Below are 23,421 nucleotides of genomic sequence, written 5' to 3' on the forward strand. Positions count from 1 at the left end.
ATCTTCAATTCCTCCAGGAGTCATGGCATTTTAAACACTTTTGAACAACCATCTGATTGACTTTAAGTAAAAACAGAAAAAGAAAGAAAAAACCAATGCCAAAACCTTTTTTAAAAAATCACCAAATGATCCCAGACTGTTCCTTCTTGTTTCTTTCCTTTACTTTTCCTTTCCATGGGTTACTGTATCTTTTAATAAGATTTCAGTTACAATGTATCCTCAGAAGTCTTTTCAAACTTTCACTGTTAATCCTCTTTATTTTTCCAGGTGGCACTCCATTTTTCCATTATTCCATTATTCTTTTGCCTCCACTCTTCTCCTTTTTAGGGCTTTAAAATGACCAAGAAGAAATCTTTATTCTCCTTTTGACACTTGGATTTCAGCTTAAGGTTGCCTATTAGTGTCAAAATAGATTAATATAAATTTCTTTCCATACCATTTGTGATTGTCAATATAAAGGTAAAAAAAAGGGTTTTTAACCTCCTTTTCTCTCTCCTTCGCCACTTAAAGATCTTCTTTCAGAAGTATCCCTCTAGGTACTTTTAGATTCAGGGTACCTTGCTTAGATGTTCTCTGTTGTTTAGCCAGGTCTGTCCTGCTTTCCTCTTTGTCTTCCTCCTGCACAATCTTATCCAGTCAGGTTCTTCTTTGAGATGGCCATTTCTGACCACTGCTGCAACCGCCTTCTGGGAAGGGAGTTTAGACCAGGCAAGGAGGAGAGATGTGGCTTCCCTCCACTTGGCTAGCAATCTCCCCTCTCTTCACCACCTCTACAGCGTGGCTTCAGCCCCGTATCCAAAGGATCGGGGCACTCCAGTGGCGAGCACAGATCGAAACCACGCACGATCGCTGAAGAGACCCAAACCGGAAGTCCTCCTTTCTTGCCTACTTTTCAAGGACATGACATTTTGAAATAGAATCCAAGATGACATGGATTGAGACAATTGTTAGAACCGCTGAAGATATATTGGGTCTGAGTGAAACAACTGGGCCTCCCCATTTTAAAAAAGAAATCATATGTCACTGAGATAGACTAGACTAGACTAGACTAGACTAGACTAGACTAGACTAGACTAGACTAGAATAGAATAGAATAGAATAGAATAGAATAGAATAGAATAGAATAGAATAGAATAGAATAGAATAGAATAGAATAGGAATCTTTATTGGCCAAGTGTGATTGGACATACAAGGAATTTGTCTTGATGCAAATGCTCTGTCAAGCCCAAAATTGTCATAAGTGTAGCCATTTTAGTTTGTCTTAGTATATATTCTTTTTCTTATTTTCCCTGTGACAGTCATGGGGGGAAAAGTTGCAGTGGGGGGCACACAGTAATTTGGACTGTAGTGGATTTATTCTCCAAACAAGCTCATTTTATTCCATGTAAAGGTCTACTATCAACCAGAAAATTATCCAGAATGTTTGTGAATCATATATATAGACTACATGGTGTGCCGCGCAGAATCATTTCAGATAGAGGAGTTCAATTTACTGCAAAATTCTGGAGAGAATTCATACAAGCAATTGGATCCTCTCAAGGTCTGAGTTCAGCTTTCCATGCCCAGACCAACAGATTAGTTGAGAAGACTAACCAAATGATTGGACAATATTTGAGATGTTATGTAAATTATCAACAAACCAACTGGGCTGATTTGCTGCCATTTGCAGATGTTGCTTATAATAATGCTGTACATAGTAGTACTGGGTTTACACTTTTCCAAATCAATACTGGGATGGAGTTCATTCCCATGCCTGAATTGCCGAAGGACGCTCCCCCCCCATCCATGTCAGTAACTGAGTGGATGGACGCAATTAAAGACTCTTGGGAGAACACAAAAAAGGCTTTGAATAAGACAGCACAGATCCCAAAAATACAAGCTGACAAACACTGTTCCTAGCAGCCACAATTTAAAGTGGGGGGTAAAGTTAATTTGTCAACTAAATATTTAAACTTACATTTACCTTCTAGAAAATTAACTCCAAAATTTATAGGGCCTTTTTAGATAATTAAAGTAATAAACCCAGTAACTGTGAAACTTAATCTCCCTAGGTTGTTGGGGAAGATACATCCGGTGTTTCACAGTAGTTTATTAAAGCCGGTTGTTACTTCTTCCTTGAGGCCTACAGAACAGGCACCCCCGAAGCCTTTGTTCATTGCAGGCCATGAACATTATAAAGTTAAGAAAATTTTGGATTCTAGGATTTACAGGGGGAAATTACAATATTTAATTTATTGGAAAGGCTATCCAATTTCACAAGCGACTTGGGTTAATAGCTGGAAAGTAAATGCTGATAGATTGGTGGGGAGATTCCATGAAAAATATCCACACAAGCCAAAACTGAATTCTGTGGGTTGCAGAGGAGGTTAAAAATGTGCATTGTATGATTGTGTTTAACCTAATTTCAATCTTTGTGTTTTATGTCATTGAAGGGGTTTGTTTTCCAATGAGGGAGGGCAGCCTGTCAAGCCCAAAATTGGAAAGTGTAGCCATTTTAGTCTGTCTTAGTATATATTCTTTTTCTTAGTTTCCCTGTGGTAGTCACGGGGGAAAAAGTTATGGGCTTGACACATTCCTAAGGTGGGAGGAGTGGAGATAAAGAGAGTGTTATGGCTAGATGATCTTCCTTCCTGTGAGAAATAAGCTGTCCGGGCTTGGGGCCCTGGAGGTGGAGATTTATGACATCAAGCAATGTTGTAATATTTCTATTGGAGAATGTGACTTTGGGGGGTTGTTTCTAACTTCTAATATTGTGGGGTAATTCCGGGTTGGGTCAGATCCGGAATTACCATGGACTTTGCCAATTTGATGTTTTCCTAATTAAAAGAAATCTTTTTGAAGATGGACTTTGTTATTTTTCTTTTAACATGGATTTCATCACTTGGAAACCTGATATGCTCTCAGTGTACATAAAGAAAAGATACATTCATCAAGAGTCAAGAACCATAAGGTACAACACTTAATAATAATCATAGGATACAATCAGCAATCAAATCATACTAGGAAACAGTCAGTATAAATCGTAAAGATACATGCAACAAAGTTACAGTCATACAATCACAAGTGGGAGGGGATGGGTGATAAGGAGTGATGAGAAGATTAATAGTAATAGTAATGCAGACTTTGTATATAATTGGACAGTATTAAGGGAATTAGTTGTTTAGCAGAGTGATGGCTTTCAGGTAAAAATACTGTCCTTATGTCTAGTTGTTCTGGTGTGCAGTGCTCTATAGCATTGTTTTGAGGGTAGGAGTTGAAACAGTTTATGTCCAGGATGTGAGGTCTCTGTAAATATTTCCACAGCCCTCTTTTTGACTCGTGCAGTATACAGGTCCTCGATTGAAGGCAGGTTGGTAGTAATTGTTTTTTTTCTGCAGTCCTAATTACTCTCTGAAGTCTGTGTCTGTCTTCTTAGGTTGCAGAACCAAACCAGAGAGTTATAGAGGTGCAGTTGACAGACTCAATAATTCACTTCACCATGGATTACAAGGAACCATGAAGCATATGTGAGTGAGTATTTACAGTACAGCCTAATCCAGGTCTTGTACTTAAAGAGCATTTTCATATAAAAATAGGTCTGCCAAAAAGAATGTTTTAAAAAATCTCAGTTTGAATCCATATTTTATTCAAAACAATTCAATGTGGGTAGATTGCTTCTTTTTGTGCAAAAGCACATTGAATCTTTCCAAGAATTTCATTCAACAAGAAATTGCTCACAGAAAAGCCTGGCATGGCAACAAAAAAAACCTTTGAGCTGAGAAATTCTATGAACTTTAAGCATCTTCCCTGGGTCACCATGCTTAAAGGCTTTGTTAAGTATCTTAACTCTTCAAAAGGAAATGTTGATATATAATTTTCATTCATTTGAGAAGAGTTGCCCTTTAATTAATTGACACCTGAAGGTCTTTCTATTTTCTTGATGTTTTCTACACATTTTAAACTGAAAGACAGAATGCTCTAAAGATTAGTGGTATTTACTTTCGGCTTCACTCTGCTATTCCTCGAAGGCATAACTTTGCATCTGTTGTTTACTTGAGGCAATGTGTTTTAAAAGCGTCTTTATTCATTCAGTACATTGGTAGAACATTGGCCAGGACAAAATGCCTGTTGTCAGGTTGATGCTGCACTTTCATGGCTCAATAAATCTGTCATCATCTTTTGATATGTTGCACTCCCTCTCTCCCTCCATCCCACTCCATGTTTAGTCTTTTGCTGCCATCTCTTTAACATTTGTGTCTGGAAGAGAATGTGCTGCTTATCTGCCTGTAATCCATAATATTTGGTAGGCCACAAGGGAGACAGTCAGCATTTTATTCCAAATACTGCTGTTGGAAAAAATATCCATCTGGATTCAGTTCCAAGTGGGGAGAAAGACACTGGAAACATGGAGGGTGCTTGGAAAGCTGGTTTAATGAAGCAGAACCATTAAGCACATGGTCCTGGTGCAGCTGAACACATGGAGTGGAGTGTAAGTGTTATTTATACCCTGTCTTGGGCTTTGAACTTAAGCTTCCTGTTCCTGTGGCAAGGGCAGGTATTCTGGTGGTTGCTGTAGGGGTCATGTGCAAATCCTAGAAGTTTGTCTAGTTGAACCATGCTGGGTAATATCTCCAGGTGCCATGTGGTGAACTCTGGTGCTAGATGGGTAGAGGGCTAATCCTATTATGTCTTGAGGGTGAAGGACTTTTGTCTTGTAGATAAAATGGCCAAGTCTTTTGTGCACCAAATATCTGCTGGTGGCAGGGAGCTGCTCTTTGTCTTTAAAAACCTGTTTCTCCTTTTCTCATCCAGGGAAATACAATATTCTGCTTTCTTAATATTCCAAATATATTTCATTCTTCTAAGAGGGGTGGTTGCTAACTTTCTTCACTGCCATTTATATTTTGGTCTCAGGAAACTTTCTCAGTGCCATCATTTTCACTTCCCAAATGCTCAGAAGCAGTTGATCAGGAATCCATGATGGTATTTATTGCAACAGACTTAAAGTGAAAAGGACAAAGAAAAGGAGTGGGGGAATCTCTGGCCCACCTGTAGATCCAGAATTATCAAAAATCCTTTTGTGCTTTCTCCATGCAAAAGGGAAGGAAAGAAATAGTGACTTGCTACTTTGCATGCCAGCTTCCATCCTGAAGAGAAGAAGAAACAAATAGAAGAATAATCAATTGGACATGCTGTCTTAACTTTTAAGTGTTATACAGACCTTTGGACAATAAAGGCTATTACAGGCTGAAAAGGTGAATTTTATATACTTTATCTACTGATTGATAACAACTCAATAGGTGACCTATTTTGTAACCTAGCAACAAGGGTTTACAGCAGTATGTTATTCTTAAGGCAGAACATAATGTGGATAAAGTACATTGTAACCGAAGTTATATTAGCCATTAAAACTCATGTTTATGGATGCTTTAATGCATATATTCTTTTGCTCTCAGACCAAATAATGTATTTGCTTATTTATTTGATTTCACTGGAATTGCTTATTCTAAGTTATTTTTTATAACATTTCCACCTTCTATAAACTAAAACAAGATTTAATTCTTTTTATGTTTTCCTACCTTTCAATGGGAAGAAAATGCTTTCCTGAAATTTGAAGAGATTGCGGGACTGCAGTTTTTCATGTTCAGTTTTAAAGAATGCATTACAAGTGAACAGATATACTGTATTTTGAACCTCATTTGATCATTCAAAATTCAGATCCTCAAATTATAAGAACAAACTCACAATTAACTAAATATCTGCTTCCTCTTGAATTGTAGTAGTGGGAACATCTATGGGGAAAAAAACTGAAAATATTGGAGGATTCGATAACCTAAGATCATATAAACTTAAGAGAGCTGCTCCACCTGGTGCTCATCTCTGGTGTTCTGAGATTACAATTTCCACGATTCTGGTAATGCTGATTTATGAGAGTCTTTCACAGACAGAATTTCCATGGCTTTGAGCTACATAGGAGCTTAAAAATAAGGACTTGGAGGGGGGGGTATTTTTCCTCATCTTTCTCTTCCAATACAGCAGTCTGTTTGCTTGTTGCTCATGTAATTCTGATGAGGAAAAATGAAGATATATAATTCATTCAGGTCACTGCAGTCATAAGTCATAAAATAACATGATAGTTGAATTCAGTGGAAATTCTTGGGTCTGTTCTCCTTCCCTTTTGGCATCCTAGAGTAAGCAACTATTCCTCCTCGTCCCATAGTCACTAGCATGGCAATAAAATTTCCATCTGCTTGTCAGAGATCTCCAACATCCTGATTTTCTCCTCAACTGTTAAGAATATCATTTATAGATACAATTACATTTTATTTGCTCTCACAATCCTCTTTCCCATTGCCCCCCAGGTGACTTTTCTTATCCTTTTTAGAATAAAAGCTTTGTAAAGTTTTAGATTGTTGATTGTTTCATCCTCCTTGCTGTGCCCTCTCAAGCAGTTTTTGATCTAGTGACAGATTTAACAAAACTGAACACAAAAAACTCCTTTCACAGCCTCCCCAAATAATGTTCCAAGTAATGCTCAGAGATAAAATAAGAATCAGTGCTGTAAATATCCATAAATATTCTAGGTGGAATTTGTTTATAGAATCCAAAACTTTATGCAATTGCATTCTTCAGATAATAGAGTTTATCATTAAAAAAATGTGTCAAGCTAAAAATTAGCTAGATAAAATCTGCACTTATCTGAATCAAATTGAGCTACCTTTGTCCATTGACAAATTCAGCATTACTTCAACATCACAATATTCTTAGAAGTAGTATATGACTTTATGAAGTCTGATTAAAGATGGTCATTGTGCACACATAGAGAGAGAAGTCCCCTGAGGATGGCTTCCAGCACAAGTCCGAAACTTGGAAGATTAAACCTCTGGTCCTAGTGGAATGGATCCTTCAACATTATCCTGGAACACCTATATTTGCCTTAATTGTGCTGATCAAACAGATTAATAAAAAAAAAACTATATAGAAAAAAGAAAGCAAGTCTTGTACCTAAATTAGAAATATATTCCCTTTACTTATCCGTCAAACCTCTTAGGAAATTCTTGAATTTTATTTCTACTTGTCAAATCACCTCACATCCTCTAGTCATTTGGGATCAGGAAAAAAATGTTGATGCTCACTTTTGGAGCCAGTTGATCTCACTGTTGGAATGGTTGGTGGGGGGGAGTATTTGCCTTATATAATTGTTAATAGGCTCACACTTCCAAGTTGTAATTTTAACCATTTCAGTGGGAGATGCACCAGGCAAATAAATAACTCAAATAGCTAACAGGAATAGAAGAATAATGTATGTAAACCAAAATCTAACAGTACACATTGGAAACTTCCAAAAGAAAATAGCCATGAGCAAATAGATATATTTTTCCCCAAGTAGAAGCAATAAGAATTTGGCAGGGCATTTGCAAACAGAATAGCTTTTCCTTTACTGCTTGCTAGTCTTATTGTATTGTACATGAGGAAGGTTAATGAGTCAACCTAATTCTTCATGCAGAGCAACTTTACAGTTTTTCCTTTGCTTAAGAGCTAATGGCCCATCTGGGAGCTGCTAAATGAATGACCTGCATGTTGGATAACTCTGCTGATCCAGGCACTGGGATATAGTATTTGGTAAGGAGGCAAGATGCAATGGGTGAATAGCTTTTCCATCTACACAAAAGGAAAGTGACTAAGGTCAAAGTCACTGAACAGACTTTAGAGGACATTGCTTTCAACACCCTCACTTTTAGAAAAAAAATACTATTGTTATATAGTGATTGGCTTAGAAATCGGGGCCAAAGTAAATATGATTTTAAAGGCCTTCACATTTGACCCAGATAGCAGAAAGAGGAGATAAATATGAATAGGATAGCAAAGGCAATGGGTTTTAATCAGTGGTGGGATTCATTTTTTTTTTTTTACTACCGGTTCTGTGGGAGTGGCTTGATAGGCATGGCAGGGGAAGGATACTGTAAAATCCACATTCTCTCCCCACCCCACTAATCTGCTTTCCAGCTTCATTCTCCTGTGCAGGGCAAGCAAAGAAGACCCAGCCAATCAGCTGGGACTCGGGATGCAGAGAATAGATGGGGGCGGAGCCAGTCAGAAGTGGAATTTGCCGGTTCTCCAAACTACTCAAAATTTCTGCTACCAGTTCTCCAGAACTGGTCAGAACCTGCTGAATACCATCTCTGGTTTTAATCCTTTCCTTATACTATACTCCAAGAAAATATCACACTATTTCCTCTTCTAAATTTGGTGCCACTTGGAAAATATTTTTTTGGGTCCACGTTATTTATTAATATGGAAGAAATTTTTAAATCCATTTTCTGTGCTCTTTTGATTCTATTAAGCTTATACAATCTGTTTTGGTTTGTTGGAAGGTTAACTTCAGGTTAAAGTAAGGTTGCATTTAAGGATCCAAATCTTAGTTTTCAATTCACAAGCATTATTTATACATTATATCAGTTCAAATTCCTACTAAATAAATGATATTACAGCTTTAAGAATGGGTGAACTATATATTCTTGATCTGGGCAACTCATCTACAAATCTTAATTGTTTATAATAGGATATGTTTGAAAGAACTACATAAATATTTGAATTTAGGTGAATATCAGTGATCCAAAGGCAAAATTCAAAACATGAGAAAAATAAAAGTTAAGATAAATTGGAGGGCAGAAAAAAGGGAAAGCTAGATTGAACACATAGGGTTTTTTTATGACAATCCACTATAAAGCACCCTAAAAATAAGAGTTCTCTCTGTACACATTTTGTCTAGAGAACACGAACTCTTGTGCTGACAATTGCTTTTTTTGACATTATAGCAATAACTGATTCTTCAAAATGCTTTTGATCTGAAGAAAAAATTGTATATTATTAAAAAGATTGGAGGAGCTGCCCTTATCAAGAAGGACCATCTACCAGCATTTGAGAAGTAGCAGCATCTGTGGACCTGCAGATACATCAGCATAAATCCATGTGAGATGATACATAATTATCTGTAGTAACTCAAAGAATAGAAATTGTTTGGCTGTCCTTCCCATGATGCCATATTTGATGTTCTGTCACATTCACTTTCTCGTCTATTTTGCTTCTGCAAAATTATTTAGTTCCTTCACTTTTATTGTCAACTCTACACCACTAAAAATTTAGCTACGTTGACAGGTCAGATTTTTTTCTGCAGGTATAGACTATATAATATGTTCCTCCAAATTTATTAATTCACTTTCACCATTGACTGCCAAATTTTCTAACAAATATCGAAGAAAATCTGTAATTTGAACTAAGAAGTCAGTTTGGAAGCCAAAATACTTTCTAAATTTTGCTGGACAATCATAAAATATTTTTTCGTGTTACATTTGAAGAAGAAAATCAGGATTTCACAGTTGTTTGGAGAATGAAGCTTTTCTGATGTTCATCTAGAAGCTTCATTTGGCCAAGATAGAAGTGACATTAATAGGGATTATGTTTGAATTAGTCGCAATGAACTGTTAGCAATTTATGGGTTTTTTTCTCTTCCTCTACAGTACATATCAAGTATTGATTTTAGACTCTCTTTTATACTGAAAAAATATTTATTCATATTTTATCATTAACCTTGTACATCTTTAGTATCCAGGGCTGTCTAGATTAGGGTCAGCAATCAGTTATCTCATATCTCTTCCTTGTCCCATGCTGAACATTTCCTATAGCTAAAGAGTACAGTACAAGATAACAATATTGGTTTTTATAGATATAGGTAGAATACACATAGAAACAACCCACTGGCTTACATTTAGCAAAGTCACATATTTCAGATGAAGAGCAAGATGCCTTTTAATAAATAAACAAATATATGTAATTGCTTGCTAAATAGAAGAACAGAAGTACGTAACTATGTCTGATTTTTCTGTCTCATAATGGCACATTAACTTAGCTATCCCTAGATAATATAGTCCTGCATTCCACTGTCCACTAAATATTGATGTGCAAGGAGGTCTTCAAATTAATGACACAGAACAATCTTTCACTTTTATACATATCCAAATATATAAATGCATAACAGATTAACAACCTTTACACTCCAGGCTTGTGTAAAGAGTTCATATGGATTTCCTTCCTCAATATGTTATTATACCATTGTCAATTATGGAAGATTTACACTTTCCTGTGAAGCATCTGGCACCGGCCATCACTTGAGATGGGATTTTAGTCTGAAAGAAAGTTCTGTCTGATGCATTTAGCCAAGCCACGTGCTTCCTTCTGTCTGGAGATTTATCCACCTGATTCTTCACAATACTCACAGCTGAACACACACAGCTTGCATTCATTTCAGACTAAAAATACTCACCTAAAATAACTGCTGATGGTCTTCACCATATGTTTGTGACGCTCAGCAATTCCCAAATCCAAATATTTAAGATGAGAAAATTTCAGTGTATTTTCTTCAGCACAATGATTTTAATGGAAAGAGAGAACTAGAAAGAAGCAGCAATGATATGTTTCACCTGATTAAAACACCAAATCAGTCAACAAATAGTGAAACATTTCACAAATAAACAAGGTTTTAATATATACTGGAGTTATGATTAAGTTACAACTGCATTCATTGTTTGTCTTTTTTTCCCTTGACCCACTAGCAGTAGAATTAACCAGTTTACATGCTCTTTTTTTTTTTTTTTTTGAAAAAAATAATACCCAAAGTTAAAGTAGATGAAAATCCATTAAAAAGGTTATAACTGGTAATGGCTTACTAAACTATTATTACTTTTTGATCTGCTTCCTTGCCTTTAGCAAAAGATATTAATTATCTGGAAAAATAATTCCCACTTCATGCCAGGATTTATCTAGATTAGCATTTCAGTAGAAATATTAATTTAGATTTAGTTATATTTCCTTTCAGATTGGTCTAGCAGTTAATTTCTTTTATTTCTCCCTTTTCTGAATTGTGTGTATCATTCTTTAAAGAGAATAATGTGATCGGTTTGGAATAAGTTACACAGGCCTCTTTTCGATGTTGAGGTATTTTAAGTACATAATAATGTTTCCCTTTCAATTTATTATAACCCGTTGTGCCACAAATAAACATACAATTATGTATTTATCTCTGATCTATTCCAATCAGAAATAATCACCTCTCTGGTTTGCAAAAGTCCAAGAAAGTAAATGATGGATTGAGGCTTGTATCATTCAAAAGGCAACACCTGAATGGATTTGCAGCTGGATTGTACTTGCTAGGAATTGTATTGTGCAAATATTATCCATGTGAGCCTGGCAAGCTTTCCTCATTACCAACCTATGTTTGGTTCATTTGGTTTGACATATTTCACAATTAAGAAAACTTAGATCTATTTAAACCCAACTATGTAAAGTAGCTGACTTGTCATCCACTAAAGAAAACAGAAGGCTACATGTAAACTTTAAGCAGCATTTAAACTTTAAGGAGTTCTATTTGTCAGACAAAACAGTTGAAACAAGACAAAAAAAACACAAATTATAAGGTATGTTAAGTGTTATATTATGACTGATAATTGGATAGGATTTCTGAAGATTTTCCCCTAATTGGGTAGAGCTATAGATCAGCTACTCTCCCAGAAATAGGCATTGGCATTTGTTTAACATTCTGACAACATTTTATAAGAATTTTGTTGTAAAGAATAGCTTGAAAGTGTATTTTCTTGAAGTTTTTTTTTTTTTTACAGTTTCCTATTTTCTTACAGAGGACAAATATTGTCATAGTTTCCCTCAGCAGCATGAATTACTGTTCTAAAGCAAAGCCTGGAGTCCTTCATGATTTGAGAGCTTTCTGATACAACTGACTATTCTTTAGGACAGTCTTAAGGCTTAAAAAAAATTTTTTACAGCCTTTAGCTGATTTCCCTGTGGAGCCTTTTATGCAAGATTCAGGCTGCACTTGGCCTAGCTATAGCAATCTAGCAGGAAGAATTCTTTATATAGGTGCAAAATATAATGGCTTGGAGTAGTAAAAGGAAATGAATAAAGGCTAAAATAAAATCTAAGTATTCCACATAGTGGAAAAACAAAATCTACTTTAGACTTTAAATGCTACAAGCAAAATGATGCTCTGTTGTTACTGTCCAAGGTGTCTTTGATTAACTGTAGCACTGGAAAGCAAAATTTATCAGGGACAAAAAGCTTATATTAGTGGAGACAGCTCTGCTGTGATATCTAGATCATTAAAACATCCATATTCAGGGTGATATAAGATTTGGTTTGAAGAAGCAATACCTCATGCTAATTCAAATTAATACCACTAAAATCTGGAGACAGGCAATTGCCTCACAAGTCATCATTTTAGAATCTGCAGCTGGTATTACTATATCTTCTAGTTAAACTGCAATGTTTGCTTGAATTGAGTGACCTCAACATAGTTCTACATTCATTAATTACACCTGATTAGATGACTGTAATTCAATCTACATCAGGCTGTCCTAAAAACCAATTGGAAATTTCAATTAAAACAGAATTTTGTAGCTACAATTCCCATTGGCATGATGTCACCTTTTTATTGCATTAGTTTTGCAGCTGCCATTCATTTATGAGTACATTTCAAAGTGTTCATTATTACCCATAAATGTAGACTCTTATCCAAATAAATGTAGTATCTTTAAAAATGCATGTGCAGAGAGACAAAACATTTGGTAATGAGGAATCTCACAGGAGACATTCACCAAACTGATGAATGTCACATGGGTGTCAAACTCCTGTTGTCACATTGTCATCACGTGACACATCTTGACTTTCCCCCCTTTTGCTAAACTGGGTAGGTGTGGCCAGCACATGATGCATCTGGCCCACGGGCCACGAGTTTGACACTCCTGGGTTAGGACAATACTAGAAGCTTCACAAGCATATGGTAAGGTTTATGGTTTTCTAGTTTTGTTTTGTTTTTTAATCTTTTTGAATTGGTAGGTTAAAAACCTGCCAAGATTGCTTTACAGGTTACGTGTACTTTGTACTCGTGTGTCTGTGGGTTTCTTCCATCAAAATGGCATAAAGCAAACATTTTGAAGTTAGAAGAGTTTTGATTGTGTCATTATGGCTGCCATAATTATAGCCACTTGATTTTTTTCTAACCATGCCCTGTGGTCAACTCTTGGAATTAGCAGTGTGTAATTCCTTAATTATTTCCATAACAAATAATACATGGGAAGATGGGATCCATTGAAACATGCCAACAAATGCATAAAGGTAGTATTTTCTATAGCTAAAGTGTATGATTGTACATATATCAAAGTCTGTATCTGGACAGGTGCATGCCTGCTCATTTTTTTTCTTCATTGCTTTGATTTGTTTGCCAAGCAGCTTTCAATAACTTTGAAGGTGTTATGTTTGCAGAGGAATTTGGGAAGCATTTTCTTTCCTCCCAAAGGTAAAGCTCACAAATGCATCAGTCACTCCTGTCTCTTTCTGACAGTTCAAGTCACTGAAGGCAGTTGGTAAACTTTAATCGCTGTCACAACTGTAAAGTTTACACAGGGGAGGAAAACACATATCAATTACAGAGCCTGAACATTAGAACAACTGTACCTATGTGTAAATAAAAAGGACTTCATGGAAAAGAAAATGCTCTTTTATGTAAGTTAAAAAATTTGAACTGCCCGAGTAGCCCAAGAAGGCTAAAAAGTTAAAGGTGCATTTGAAATACTGAAAAACAAAGGTGAATTATGCTTAAGGGTGAATAAATCAAAGAGTCCTGAGCTACAAGCAAACTCCCTCATACTTATTAGTGACATGATAATATGACTACAATACTTTCAGCAAAAGCCCTGAATCCTGTTGTACACTATCATCATCAGAAGAGTGGTACTCCTGCTAGGGAGCACCAGGAGTGTATGCTGAAAGTAGATGGTCATCCAAGGCATGAAGGGCACCTCAGCTTCCCATGTAAAGCAAGCAACCATGTATATTGGACAGCAGCAAAACAGGAAAATGCTGGGGATAGATGATAACTGTAGTGACAATGATAAAGGCATCCTTTCATACTATCCAAAAGAAGGTGGTAGTAAACCACTCCTGCAGTGCTTCCCAACCTTGGCAATTTTAGGTTGTATGTACTTCATCTTCCAGAATTGTTCACCTATACTGGCTGAGGAAGTCTGGGGCTTGAATTCCATACAGCTTAAAGTTGCCAAGATTGGGAGACACTGCAATCCTGTATTTCATCCACAAAAGCATTTGAATAAATAATATAGAAAGACAGTTTGGTCTAATGATTAAGGCATTAGGCTAGCAAGCACCATGTGTCTTGCCTTAGCCATGAAAGCCAGCTGGGTGACTTTGGAACAGTGACTTTGGGCCACTCTCTCAGCCCAACCGACCTCACAGGGTTGTTAACTATGGGGAAAGAGGAGGAAGAAGGTGTGTTAGATATGTTCACTGCCTTGGGTTATTTGCAGAAATAATAAATACCAATACCATTGTAAATATACAAATAAATAAATAAACATATAAAATGATTGTCAATAGAATGCTGGATAATAGATCTTTCAGATCACATGCCATTCAATATGTTACTAAGTAACAGCTAATGAATTATTATTATTTTTTGGAACACCAATGGTATTTATAATGTGACTCAATTAAAGTCTTTAGGACATCTAGTTGTTGAAGTTGCAATACAGAAAAACTAAATCTGAAGCCAAAAAGACAGACATAAATTAGGAACATTGAATATAAGAAACATGAATATGGAAACGATCAGTACAGTAAAGTATGAACAGACCGAGACATCAGTAAATTGAAATGGTCTGTAATTGGACACTTCAGTCTGAATGTCAGACTGCTTATAATGATAAAAGAAGAAACTATAGTTAGGAAGGATATAGCAAGAAAAATACTTGCTACTTGGCTGGTAATCAATGACCAAATAATATCATTTAAATCTCATGGACTATTCTTTAATATGAGTATTATCCATGTTTATGCTCCAACCATTAATGCAAAAGATGAAGAGTTAATGGGTTGTATCACCACTTTCAGTTTGAAATCAACTGAAGATGCAAGGAAGATGTCTTTTTGTCCTTGGATACTGGAATACCAAAGTTGGAAATTTTAAGGAAGAAAATGTAGTTGGATTGTGTACCCTAGGAAACTAAAGTGACTCCTACATGTTTGCATTGTCAGATGGAGTATCCAGAAATCAAATTGGTTATAAATGGGTAGATAGAGATGGAAGAATTCAACTAAACTGCAAGGATTGCCGCTGTTCATATGCAAGTTCCAAATAAAGCCAAGACAATCAAATGCTTTTCATAATATAATCTTGCCAATATACCTAAAATTTAATAGAAAATGCCAAAAAGAAAAGTCAAAGGCAAGAAAGGCAAAGATTTTAGTAAGGAACTAAATTTTCCATGTAGCTGTTAGAAAAGACAAGGACCAATATTACAAGCAGAGATAGGAATATATATTGGATGTTGAGTGTTTACTTAGATATTCCTAGATACTTTAGAAGGTTTTTATTTGATTATTTGTTTAAAATATTTGTGTGGCTGCCCATTTTGCTAAAAATGTTCTTCGGTAACTAAAAATGGAAATGATCTGCTAATAAAAGTCTAAAGGAGCATAGTGAAAAAAAATGGATGAAAATTAAATATAAAGAAAACCAAACTAATGACAGCTACAAGACTTTCATTTCAACTATGAAAATATTGAAATGGCAGATATTCTGCCTTTTAGGATCATCAATCATAAGGAAACCAGCAAACAAAAAGTAGGCTGCAGGTTAGGACTTGAAGTGTTTGGAAATAATTTTCAGGTGCCAAGATCTATACCTACAAAAAATCAGAATTGTGCAAGCAACTGTTTTTCCTATGACACTTTATGGAAAAGAAGCAGGTGAGAAAGAGTATTGGTACTTTTTATATTTGGGGTTAGAGAATACAATCAATAGCCAAGAAAGCAAATGGATTATCAAATAAATCACCATTTTCCTGAGGCAGAAATAAACTGCTCAGATATACTTCAGACATATTATGCAAAGACTTAATTCTCTAGAGAGATCTATAATACTGGGAAAATTTTTGAAAAAAGAATGACCAGCAGCAAGATGGATGAACTTAGTTAAATTAGCTAAACTATTGGAAGATTTGAAGAACCAGCTCAAGGGCAGTTTTTCCTGGAGAAACACTATCTGTGTAATTAAGATACCAATATTAACCTGATGGCAAATAAACCTCTGACAACAATCATATGTTTTGGTTAAGTATTGTCAGAAGATTAAATCTTTTCCACATTAGAAAAAGAAAAAAACGATTTTACTTATTGTTGTTGTAATTGTTGTTAGATTTGCCATCAAACCAGTGTTGGTATCTTAATGGCCAATGAAAATGTGGATGATTCAAAACACAAACAAAACTCCAGTATTTTAGATTCCCAGTTCCTTGGTTGTAAACAAGAGTTTTCTTTTCTCAAAAAGCTCTGTTATGTCCCAGCTAGCAGTTGGCATCCAGACCTATTGTAAATCTTTCTTGGTTAGCCAAGAGAACATCTCCAAAATAGAGAAAAGCCATCCTTCTTTTATTCAGAGAAAAAATAAGCTAGGTATGCCCAAGCTTATTATAATGCCAACCATCTGTTGATTGCAATGTTTTAATATACATGGGATCAGAGATTTATTTTTGGATAATAATATAGGCCACTATTCTGACAAGCCACTGAAGGTTTTTCAGGCTAGAAATACTTGCAATAGTATTCTTTCCTTCACCTTTTTCTAGGCAAAAACTGCTTTGAAGTCTATTTATTATTCAGAGTTTAGGCTTTGCATGAAAGTCCTCACATTCCTAAGTAATGCAAGACTGCAAAGTCCAGCGAATAGACTTTTACAATCTCACTTATGAGCCTCAAATGGCCACAGATAACAGATTCTATTACTAGGCTTTGGAATTTACTTAAATATATTTTGCTTGGTACAGTTATATGTTTTCAAAGTTCATGGGCCATTCTGCTTATATTATACATAATAAAATAACACAATAGAAATCAACCTTCTGTAATAATTCAAAGGTCCTCTATAAATATGATGCCTTGTGCAAAGAGCTTTTTGTGTTTCCATTTTCTCCAAAATATTGTGAATAATTCCAATTCTTCCAGCTGAGAAATTAGATAGTTTACAATTCTTTGAGGTAATTATGATCATTAGGTAGTTTTAAAATTAAGCATATGTACCTGCACGTTTATTATATGCAATTAAAATTGGGGGGGAGGAAATAAACATGAATTATGTTAAAATATCCATCAGTGTGAATTTATGGCATTATCTCATCATGGCATTACAAACCAGAAACTCCTGGCTGTTTTCCTCCATCAAATCAAGGAAGTTTTAATTATGTCATTCCAGTAGCAAATATTGCAACCATCCATCACAATTTATTGAATATTTTTCAGGCAATGATTCATAGAAGCCAATACCTCTATTTAATGATAATTCAGAATTACAAATTGGATTATATATATTATATGCATTTTGGGACAATCTGTTACTAACATTTAGATGATTATCTAGTAATTTTAAATATGTCACTTGAATCCCTTCATTGTGTGTTATTTTGGAACATTTTCTATATTCTGAAAGCACATACATATTTAGATAATTGATTTAGATCAGGGAATAAAGTGATAATAGTCATTAGAAGTTTTGTAAAGATATTTGTGAGCCGCATTGATCAATGACTTCAATATTCAATAAGAAAATCAGGAATTGGATATTTAGAAAGTCTTAATTATCACTTTCTATTATTTTTTATTAATTTTGAGCATTTTGTTGTGACTACAACTAATAGAAACATGCTCCTTAACCAACAAGGCTATATTCAGATATAGAACATATGTAAACATTTGACTTTTAATTTTTCTGTAGAAATGTTGATGCTTACTTTTAGCAACTGAATATCCTTATTCTGAAAACCAATTGAAATAAACCAGTTTTAAAAACAATTTTATTATCTGATTAATGAAGCTAAATCTGTTCATGTAAAAGTGTCAACAAGTTTAGGAGATGTTTAGCCTCGTTAATATGATGTGATACTTTGGGACTACAACAGGGATAGAAAAAGTGGAGTTCCAGATTCTCATGCAGTCTCAAAACCTGGTTTTGGAACACCCAGAGCCTGCCCTTCTACCAATCAGACCATAATCTTCAAAATTACTTGGCACATTCTGCCTCAGTTTCAACCAAGCCAATTATTTAATTCAGGAACTTCCAATAGATCAAATGAAACCACATTCTGCTTTCATTTGAAAGAAGCATGTATACATTTGAGACAAACTTTTTCCTCCAACCGAGATAAGAATATTTGGAATGGTCATGAAGATCATCTAGGCAAATGAGGCATGCTACAACATCCCCAATAAACTACTAGTTCTGTTTGAATATCTCTGGCAAAGAAAATTAGCCAACCAATTAGACAATTGGTTTCATCTTCAAGAATTATATTCCAATGTTTAATCTGCTGCAGAAGAAAGGTACATTCTATTTTTCTCTCTAGAACTGAGAATCATGATCACATCGGGAATCAGTTATTTCCTATCCATCATTGCCTAATCACCAGGGTAGTGGCAAGACAGTTTCCTGGGAGAATGTTGGAAACAGTTATTACCTGTCCCTCTCCTTATGGAAAAAGTATCTGCTTTCTATTCCCTCAAACAGGCAGATAGTAATTTCTGCCCCCAATTGGATTTTTATGAACATAGCATCTTGATGAACAAAGTATACCAATACAGTGAAAGAAGAGAAGGCTTTACAAGAAAGGGTTACATTTCCCCAATCCTCTTATATTATCTAGTTGTGTGTGTGAGAGAGAGAGAGAGAGAGAGAGAGAAAGAGACAGACAGACAGACAGAGATAGAGACAGAGACAGAGACAGAGACAGAGTATAACGGGCTAGATCCAGTTCTCCATCTCTGATCTGTAGAATATGGCTCTAATTAGGATTTACCATGTTAATACTAATACAAATCTTTGTGCTTCTTTGTTTCTCTTCCCCTCCCTCCCTCTGCCCCCCCACCTCTCTATCTATCTATCTATCTATCTATCTATCTATCTATCTATCTATCTATCTATCTATCTATCTATACATGCATACACACACACACACACACTTTAGATAAACTCTTAAATAATATTAAAATGAGTTACTATAAAGTGACAAGAGAATCAGTTGCTACTGAACAAACTTACCCAGTCTATAATATACTGAGTTATACATTTAATTGTATATTGCAAAACAAAAGAAACGTTACATCTACTATATTGGATAGAAGATAGATAGATAAATGAAAGACAGACAGACAGACAGACAGACAGACAGACAGACAGACAGACAGACAGACAGACACAGACAATGATAGATACTATGGGTATTTTCAGGATAGTCATCAGTATAAATCAATTCATATCCTCAGAGATACTAGTCTTTTATATTTCTTCCATTATATCAACAAGTGGAAAAGAGATGTAAATTCCATTTATATTTGTTGGAATTAAAGAAAATATTAAGTCCCTGATTAGGAGATGAGAGAGAAATTTCAATTGTCATTTTCATTCTGATGTTACTATAATGTCTTGAGGCATTTTGCAATGAGATATAATAAAAGGCTTTCAAAGTCTTTTTAGAGTTCTCTCCTTCTTTACCAAATCGTTTTCCTCATATCTCAGTTGGTCTAAAATAGTCATATTTTTCAGTGATTAACTAGAATTGCAAAAGAAGCAAAGATTTTTAAAAATTGCAACCGCATAGCCTTTTCTTACAGCAGTGTGAATTTTGGTGCTTACATCATGCCCCACTAAAAACTAAATCAATAATAATTTAACAGCATATTTATTGATATCCATGGACATTGCATTGTATTTTATACACAAATTTGTCAATGATCTATACTTCAATGTATCATACATTTTGTTTGTATAGATTATTTCAGTTGTATTTGTGTCACATTTATTCTGAACATCATTTCACAGCATAAAATATATAGGGCTACATCATATATGGCTCTTTTTTGGCATTGACTCCAACTACATTGTCTAATCAGTAGTGCACTGGTTAGAATGCAGTATTGCAGGATACTTCTGACTGCCAGCTGACTGCAATTTGGCAGGTCAAATCTCACCAGGTTCAAGGTTGACTCGGCCTTCTATCCTTCTGAGATGGGTAAAATGAGGACCCAGATTGTTGGGGGCAATATGCTGACTCTGTAAACCGCTTAGAGAGGGCTGTAAAAGGACTGTGAAATGGTATATAAGTCTAAGTGCTATTACTATTGCTTCATAAATTATTGTTAAAGAAAACTGTACCTACAAAAAATAGCAATGACAAAAAAGCATACATATATTGAATATTGTTAGTGTGAGCAAGAATGTTACTTGCAAACAATTGATTCTCTATTTACAAAATGAAGGAATATATAATTTCATGTACAAAGCCGTACACATACATTTTGCTTAAATGAACAGAATTTAAAAAGCAAATTACAGTGCCTACTATTAGTTCTGTTCTTCAATTTAAGGATCAACAGCTCTAATTCTGATGCAGATATATTGAATATTATCACATCATTGTTAGACAATGTATTCATGACCGGAACTTCATATTCAGATATCCATGTCTAGGGATAAATCTTATCTCTGGGACCAAGAGACTGCCTTACCCCTGTGCAGCCACTGTACAAATGTGTAACACATGCACTAAACTATGATCACTGCTTGAGCTGAAGAAACAGGGGTCATGTTATTTTTTTCAGGATAAAAAAAATGTTTGGGGGAATTTGGATAAGCTGTGAATGTTGTAATGTGATGCTCAGAATATAAAAATGTAAACATAATTCCCTTTTAATTGAGATGGTGCATTTCACAGATACAGAAAGAAACAGATGGGAGAAATACTGAATGCTAATGCAATTTTGTAGTTTTTTTTAATTACAGAAAATGTTTGAACATGGAAAATTGATACATCACATAAATTGGTTAATATTTATATAAAACCAAATCCCCTCCCTTGGTAGGCTTGGGGTGTTTTTTTTCAGATTGAAGCTAAATATTATGACCTGATTTTAGTAGGTAATTCTCCTTGGATTCCTCTTATTTTATTTTTTAAAGGTACTTTATATTCTTTGCCTTCACCTAGTGGCTATATAACAATTCAATTACTGAAGTCCCTCATCCAGAAAGTGCACTTGATTTCCTATAATTTGTATTCTGTTTGATTTTATTTTAGCTTATGTAACAAATACCACTTGGAATTGACTGAGTTAAAACTCATAAAAAAGAGGTAGGATAAGTGTGCCAGCTGCAAAAGGAGAAGAGAAGGGAGTTAATAAAATACAAATAGAAATGGAAAATAAAATTAGATGTGATGTTTTTGACCATCAGGATATTTTAATACAAAAATTGGATTTTTTTAAAACAAAAGACAAGGTCAGCTGAAGAAAAGTGTAACTAAGGCACCTAGAAAGATAGTCACATGGAGGGCATGGCAATAAAAATCAGAAGGAATGTGAGTTTTTAGAAGGTAAGTCAGATAATATAGGAAAGAGCACTCAAAAAGAATCAGACAATGAAATAGCAATTAGCAGATCAAAAGGGTAAGAAGCACATTTTAAAAGAAAAAGGTGATAATGTAAGCAGCATGAATGGAAGCTGCAACAATGAAGTGAGAAAATCAGGCAGCAAACTGAAAAAATTCCTGTGTGGATTCCTTTTACTCAGAAAAAAAAAAAGAACTGAGAACAAGGAAAGAAAATTGATTGTCTGTTTGCATATTTTTTTTCACAACAGTTTATTATGTCACCCTTGAAATCTGTAATGAAACTTATTTGTGTAAGGAGAAAGGCTTAGAAAGAGGGGAGTTCTTCTCCATTATATATCTAGGAGGATTTGTTTGGTATTATATGAAATTATTTTAAAGCATAATATAGATGTGTGTAGGTGGGGGGATGGTATGGTCTTTTGTTGCTGATTTGGCAAAGATCAGCTGAAGGGGATGACAAGCTAGGCAGTCATAAATAATGGGGAATGTTTTTATAAAACCCCTTTAGATAGCTTTCTTATACTGAGTTGTGGATAAGACTTTAGCTTCTTTCCTTGTAATCCTAGGGTTAGGGTTATATAACTATTTTTGTCATGTCTGGTAGGCACCTAAGAATAGTGAAACAGTCAAGGATCCATGGGCTACTTGTAGCAATGGAAGACAGTAAACAATAAACAGTCGAAATATTCAGAGTGAGCCAATGTTCAGAGTATCAGAAGTCATACCATTAAGTCCAGAAATTAGGCATGGAATCATGTACATACATTGACTGTATTATAATAATAGGAGAACAAGTTACAATAACTTTTTTCAGCAAAGGCTGTTTCTATTAGAGTTTCTCCCCTTCCTATCATCTCCCTCACCAGCTCAACTATACATATTACATTTTATCAGAATGACAAGTGACTCAAAAATAAGAGAAATAAGAGTTTTTTCCTTTAAATATTATGCCTCTGCTTATTTCAGCCTTTTACTATTTGACTTGGCATCAATCGTGTTCTGGTGGTTCAGATCAGAATATGAAGAAATCAGTCATCTTAGGAGAATTGGTCTTTTCTATTCCCTATGGACCTCTGTGGACCTGGATGCTTCCAACTTCAGTATCTTCAAAACAGCAGTATAGTATTAAAACCAAACTTTAAAAACAAGGAGAAACACCTAGAAACTTGATTGAATTTGAAAATTTTATCATAATTTGGAGATTTTGCTTGGCCTTTTTCATTCCTTCATTCCAAATAGCTACACATCAATGATTCCACCTCAAAGAAGAAAGTGTCCAGTAGTGTACATCAGGACTCTAGGCCCTGTGCTATTAACTTATAGCTGTGTTTTTTATATATATATATATCTGATATATGAAGGGTTTTTCTTTCTGGGAATTCCAATGTTTAGCAGAAAAGCAAAGTTATCCCTTAAATAAATCAGAAAAATGAATCAAAATATCACAAAAGATCATTATCAGTGATTAAGATTTCCCACCTGGACCCTTACAAGCACAAAATCATTTAAAAAAAAAAAATGTGAGTCTAAACTCCAGTAGAACTTTACTAATCTGGGAAGGAGAATAAATGTTTGTTGGGACTGGCAGGGAAGGTCAAGGGGAGCTAGAAGGAGTGTTAGGAAGCAATATCCATTTAGAACTTCAAATGTGCCCATCAGCCTAAACAGATTGACTGCTGCCCTGTGCTATCTTAGTCATATTCTGCCAAGGGCTATCTTTGAAATATAGATCTTATCTAAAATTCCTATTGCACTTCTTGAATCCCTCTGGCTGAAAATTGGAATTAGATACTTGGAATAGTAACTAGAAGGAATAAAAGCCAGTCATTCTCCGAATACTTTTCTTTAGCAGTTTTATTTTGCTGGGAAGGGAATGTTGCAGTTTTGATCTTGCATGCCACTGCTGAAGAACTGATCTGCACAT

This window comes from Notechis scutatus, chromosome 2, assembly GCF_049901735.1.
Source record: "Notechis scutatus isolate UNSWTSFEM ecotype Mainland chromosome 2, rNotScu1.2, whole genome shotgun sequence".
Taxonomy (NCBI): Eukaryota; Metazoa; Chordata; class Lepidosauria; order Squamata; family Elapidae; genus Notechis; species Notechis scutatus.